This window comes from Dromiciops gliroides, chromosome 2 (assembly GCF_019393635.1).
Source record: "Dromiciops gliroides isolate mDroGli1 chromosome 2, mDroGli1.pri, whole genome shotgun sequence".
NCBI classification, from domain to species: domain Eukaryota; kingdom Metazoa; phylum Chordata; class Mammalia; order Microbiotheria; family Microbiotheriidae; genus Dromiciops; species Dromiciops gliroides.
In genome coordinates, this window is record NC_057862.1 from 547,988,630 (window position 1) to 547,994,768 (window position 6,139).

Here is a 6,139-nt window from a genome sequence, read left to right on the forward strand (position 1 = left end):
GAGAGAGGTAGGAGAAAAAATGGAAAAATAAATCAGAGAAATTAGTTACACTGGAAAAAAAGAAGCACAAAAAGTGACTAAGGAAAACAATTCCTTAAAAAATACAATTGGCCAAATGAGAAAAAAAAATGGCGAAATAGGAGAAAAAATTGGCCAAATGGGAGAAAAATTGGCCAAATGGAAAAAGGGGTGCAAAAGCTTACTGAGGAAAATAATGCCTTAAAAATTAAAATTGGGCAGTGGAGACTAATAACTCTATGAGATGCCAAGAATCTGTCAAGCAGAGTTAAAAGACTGAAAAAAATAGAAGAAAATATAAAATACCTCATTGGAAAAACAACTGACTTGGAAAATAGATCTAGGAGAGATAATCTGAGAATTATTGGACTACCTGAAAGCCATGATCAAGAAAAGAATCTAGACACCATATTCCAGGAAATTATCAAGGAGCACTGCCCCGAAATCATAGAATCAGAGGATAAAATCATCATTGAAAGAATCCATAGGGGCAGCTAGGTGGCGCAGTGGATAGAGCACCGGCCCTGGAGTCAGGAGTACCTGAGTTCAAATCCGGCCTCAGACACTTAACACTTACTAGCTGTGTGACCCTGGGCAAGTCACTTAACCCCAATTGCCTCACCAAAAAACAAAAACAAACAAACAAACAAAAAACAACAAAAGAAAGAATCCATAAATCACCTCCTGAAAGAGACCCCAAAAAAGAAAACTTCAAGGAATATTATGGCCAAACTCCAGAATTATCAGGTGAAGGAGAAAATACACCAAGCAGACAGAAAGAAACCATTTAAATATCATGGAGCCACAGTCAGGATTGCACAGGACCTGGCAGCTTCAACATTAAAGGATCACAGGGCTTGGAATATTCATGAAGGCCAAGAAGCTTGAATTACAACCCATAATCAACTACCCAGCAAAACTGATCATTCTCTTTCAGGGGAAAAGATGGACATTCAATGAAATAGGGTACTTCCAAGGCTTCCTGAGAAAAAGACCAGAACTGAACAGAAAATTTGATCTCCAAATACAAGACTCAAGAGAAATATAAAGAGGTAAACAGCCGGGAAGGGGGGGGGGGGAGGTTGTTCAATGAGGTTAAACTGCTTGCATCCCTATGAGGGAGGATAATACTTTTAACTCTTGGGATCTGTATCTCTGTTAAGGTATTGTTATTAAATTGACTTTAATGTGATGATATAAAGAAACTTAAGGGACAGAATAAAAGAAGACCAGGGAGGAGAGGAAGGGGGAGGTGGAATGGGGTTAATTATATCATATGAGGAGGCACAGAAAGAACCCATTACAATAGAGGGAAAGAAGGGAGGGGTGAGCATTGTTTCAACCTTACTCTCATCAGATTTGGTTCAGGGAAGGAATAAAATACACTCCCATTTGTATAAAGGAACTTAGCTTACTCTTTAAGGAAACAAAAGGGGAAGGGGAAAAGGGTGGTATTAATAGAAGGGAGGGCAGAAGAGGGGGCAAGAAAAGGGAGGACAAATTGAGGGAAGCAGCGGTCAAGAAGCAAAACATTGGTCAAGAGGAATTGGGTGAAAAAAAGGGAAAAAAGAGTACAAACAAAGGGAAAAAGAGGATGAAGGGAAATAAATACTTAATATTCTTAACTGTGAATGTGAATGGGATGAACTCTCCCATAAAACAGAAGTGAACAGCTGAGTGGATTAAAAATCAGACTCCTACAATATGTTGTTTACAAGAAACATATTTGAAGCAGAGAGATACATACAGAGTAAAGGTAAAAGGTTGGAGCAGAATATATTATACTTCAGCTGAAGTACAAAAAGCAGGGGTAGCAATTCTTATCTCAGACCAAAAAAAGCAAAAATAGATCTAATTAAAAGAGATAAAGAAGGAAACTACTTCTTGCTAAAAGGTATGATAGATAATGAAGTAATATCAATACTAAATATGTATGCACCAAGTGGTATAGCATCCAAATTCTTAGGGGAGAAGTTAAATGAGTTACAAGAGGAAATAGCAAAACTATACTAGTGGGGGATCTCAGAATTAGATAAGTCTAACCACAAAATAAATAAGAAAGATGTTAAAGAGGTGAAATGAATATTAGAAAAGTTAGATATGATAGATATCTGAAGAAAACTGAATGGGGATAGAAAGGAATATACCTTTTTTCTCAGCAGTACATGGCACATATTCAAAAATTGCCCATGTATTAGGGCACAAAAACCTCATAGTCAAATGCAGAAAGGCAGAAATAGCAAATGCATCCTTCTCAGATCATGATGCAATAAAAATTACATGTAATAAAGAGCCATGGAAAGGTAGACTGAAAATTAATTGGAAACTGAACAATCTCATGCTAAAGAATGAGTGGGTCAAACAACAAATCATAGAAACAATCAGTAACTTCATTCAAGAGAATGGCAATAAGGAGACAACATACCAAAACCTATGGGATACAGCCAAAGCAGTGCTTAGGGGAAATTTTATATTTCTAAATGCTTACATGAATATAAAAAGAGATCAACGAATTGGGCATGCAACTAAAAAAGCTAGAAAAAGAACAAATTTAAAATCCTCAATTAAACACTGTTAGAAATCCTGAAAATCAAAGAAGAAATTAATAAAATTGAAAGCAAGAAAACTATAGAATTAATCAATAAAACTACGAGCTGGTTTTATGAAAAAAAAACACAATAAAATAGATAAATCTTTGGCCCTTGTCTTTTACTCCAGGAAAGAGTACACTAGCATCTCTTTAAACTCCCCATTTGTAGAGTATGTAGGTGTAAGGAAAATCATGCCAGCTAGTATTAGAAATTACCAGATTGGTGATGCTGGGAGCTCTAGAACAAGACCAGTCTCCCTCAATGTCTCTTTCTTTTCTTCCCCAGCCCCCAGTTCTCAGGACTCTGCCTTTTTGTAAGAGAAAAAAAGACAGAAGAGGAGGGAATAATGCCAGTGCTCCTGGCGGTCAGGTACCAGGTGAATGGGGTTTTTCTCTCCCTCCTGAAGTGTTGTCACAATTTCCAAAATATGGCAACTTCCTCCATTCTTCATGGATCTCTACCCAGATGGGTGTGAAGAATATCTCTCAGTAATGAGGCTCTTCCTCAGTAGGGCCCCGTGCTAGGCACAGTGACACAGAGTCAAGGTACCCTTCTCCCTTAGGTCACAGGCCTCTACTTTTCCCTTACTTCACAGTACCCAGAGCCCCTAACATTGCCAGGACCACTTCCTCTCACTCGCCTCAGTCTCTCCAAATGTTTCTAATTTGACCTCTTCTTCTGGGGTTATATGGCTGAGCAAGAATGAATTTGCATTTTAGGAATCAGCGACATTCAAGGATGTGGCCATGAACTTTAGCCAGGAGGAGTGGGGACAACTGAACCCTGCTCAGAGGGACCTGTACAGGGACATGATGCTGGAGAACTATAGAAATCTCATCTCACTGGGTAAGAGGGGCTTCCACCCTGGGCTCTAGCCTCTGCCCCGTCTTAAGAAAACATTCCTTTGCTAAATGGAAGGGAGTACAGAGAAGTGCCTGGAGCTATTTATATTTCACTGTGATTGTGTCTGAAGTGTGGTCACATAAAAAAGATCCTTAGAGAAGCTATTTTGAAACCTTGCTGTGCTGGGATCTAGCTGAGGGTGACAATGAAGTCTTGCTGTTTGCCCAGGGACCAGGGAAAAGCTGGATGCTAGAGACCTTTCTAAGAGATCTGAGTGTCCCCAGAATAAGAAAAATTAGAGGAGGAGGGAGGGGGTACAAGAAACTCTTGGATTGAGAAGGGTGGGGGTGAGGGATCACATGTTGAGTCAGTAACTGGCAGGGTGGGAAAACAAGGGCATGGGGCAGAGCTCCTTGGAATAGCTCAGAGTGATGGGAGAACAGAACATCGAGTAGGCATTGAAGAAGTAAAGCCAATTCCATGAACTATGGGAAAAAACCCAAGAGAAGGAAAATGGAATTTCCTAAATTCAAAGGGAGGGGGACCTCGAACAGGTGGCTACATTGTCTCTGTATTTTGCAGGCTAAATTATAAGGGGACCTTGACCCTTAAATAGAGAAGAAACCTTTTATTCTAAAATGCAGATTGGGATGAAATATACAAAGGTAGTGTTTCTCACCACTGGTAACAAAGATGGGACTAAGGAAAGGAAGGATAAGTAATGCATCCAAGGAAACAATGTAATGGAGGCATAGAGTTATGGAGGCAACTAGAGGAGAGGGTAACTTATGGGAGCCTCTTCCATTCTTATCAAATATTTTAACACTCCAAGTCTTAAAGGAGTAGGTACTCTCAGGATTTTCTAGGCATTGGACATTAGAAGACCTGGAAGCTGAACCCCACAATATAAAGGCATAATTTTGTTTGAGAGAGAAAAATTTAGTAGAGCTATCCAAGTACGTGGACTACAAGGGGAAATTATTCACTCGGTAAAAAACATGCTATGTGTCTTTTTAAGGATCATCAAGCACACACAGAGTAATAGTGTATAAAACTCAGAAATATGACTCATAGAATGAACCCCCAATTAAAAGAAATGGTACATTCTCCTTCCTTCTTCCTCTTTTCTCTACTAGTGTATTACTTTTGCCCTTCTTTTTTGTTTCTCTTCTTCAAACCCTCAGAAAAGTACCACTTTACTCCTCCTCTGCCCCCAGGTCCTCAGTTTTTCATAATTAACTTGCTTAATACCTTTCGAAGAACTAAAGGTTCTGAAGGAACATTTGTTTCTTCTCTTCCTGTTATAATGTTAGCACTTCATCATCACACAGCCCCTTCCAGTTTCTCAAATTAATTTACTTTCTCTTGTCTTGTGTATGCATTTTAAAGTACCATTAAACTCTTCTTTTTATCAGGAATGCTGAAAACTTCTGTTTCAACATTAAAGGTTAATTTTTTCCCCCTGTAGGATTATACTCACCCTTTCACACTAAGTTACTCTTGGTTATATATCTATATATTTTGCCTTTTGAAATATTATTTTCCAAGATTTTTCATTTATAGTAGAAGTGTCTAGGTTTTGTCTGATCCTGACTGTGGTTTCTTGGTACTTCCAGATGCTTACAGTATTTTTTCTTTGATGTAGAAGCTCTTGATATTGGTTATGAAATTCCTGGGACTTTACTTTTGTGTATTTCTTTCAGGAGAAGTTATCAATGGATTCTTTCTCTTTTTTCTTTGCTTATGGAACAGTTATATTTTGTTCATTATGTTCCTGTTCTGCAATTTGTGTTAACCATTCCCTAATTGATTGGTCTCTTTGGATTATTTCACCATTATTTGGTCTAGTATGTTTTTTAACTTTTTGCTGGAATAGATGTGTGAAAGCTGAGCTATTTACCTCTGTTCTGACTGAGTCTTCCACACTATATCACTCCTATATAATGACAATAAAATTCCTTTTTTTTAGACTTTATGGCCAGAACTCTATTGTCTTTCTTTAAAATATTTTTAATTGTTTTGCAGTCTTTTGTTTTCATATCACCTTCATTTCCCAACATATCCCTCCCACTTCCCCATCCATCGAGTTATCCCTTTTAGCAAAGAATAAAAAAGAAGAGAAAAATGCAGTTTAGCAAAACTAACCAGCGCACTGAGTCTGAAAGTAAATTCAGTCTTCCATTCCAGGAGTCTGTCACCTCTTCAGAGAAGGGAAGGAGGTACATTTTCATATCTCATCTTCAGGGCCAAGTTTGTTCATTATAATTATGTATAGCCTTCAGTTCTGATGTTTTTGGTTTTTTGAATTTCCATTGTTTTCTTTGTGTATGTTACCCTGGTTCTATTTACTTTACATGTCATCAATTTATATAAGTTCTTGTTCTTCTCTCTATTCTGTGGTAAAAAGTGAAAGCTTTTAGAGTAGATTAGCGAGGACGCCAGTTTTTGAAGGACCACCCTTTTGGGGAGGAGACCTTGACGAACAGCCATACATCTGCTAAGCACTCCACTTCCAGGGTACGATTAAAGGCAAGGAGAGAATGGAAGTGGTGCCTTTTCTCTCCTCACCCGCTCGCTGGCTCTGCACGCACACACGCTGACTCAGGTTCGACAGCGTGGTCCTTGGTGATTGGCCTGGTCCTCTGTAATAGCACGTGCTTGACGTGGTTCTCAGCCTCAGAGGTGGC

The 6,139-nt window shown here is 38.7% G+C and overlaps 1 long non-coding RNA gene across 1 annotated transcript; it reads left to right on the forward strand.

The window, feature by feature from the left end:
- The first annotated feature begins 770 nt into the window (after positions 1-770).
- On the forward strand, positions 771-6,139 carry LOC122742908. Its single transcript, XR_006354959.1, has 3 exons — positions 771-1,070; positions 2,895-2,985; positions 3,329-6,139. It is a non-coding gene; the product is annotated as an uncharacterized LOC122742908 (long non-coding RNA).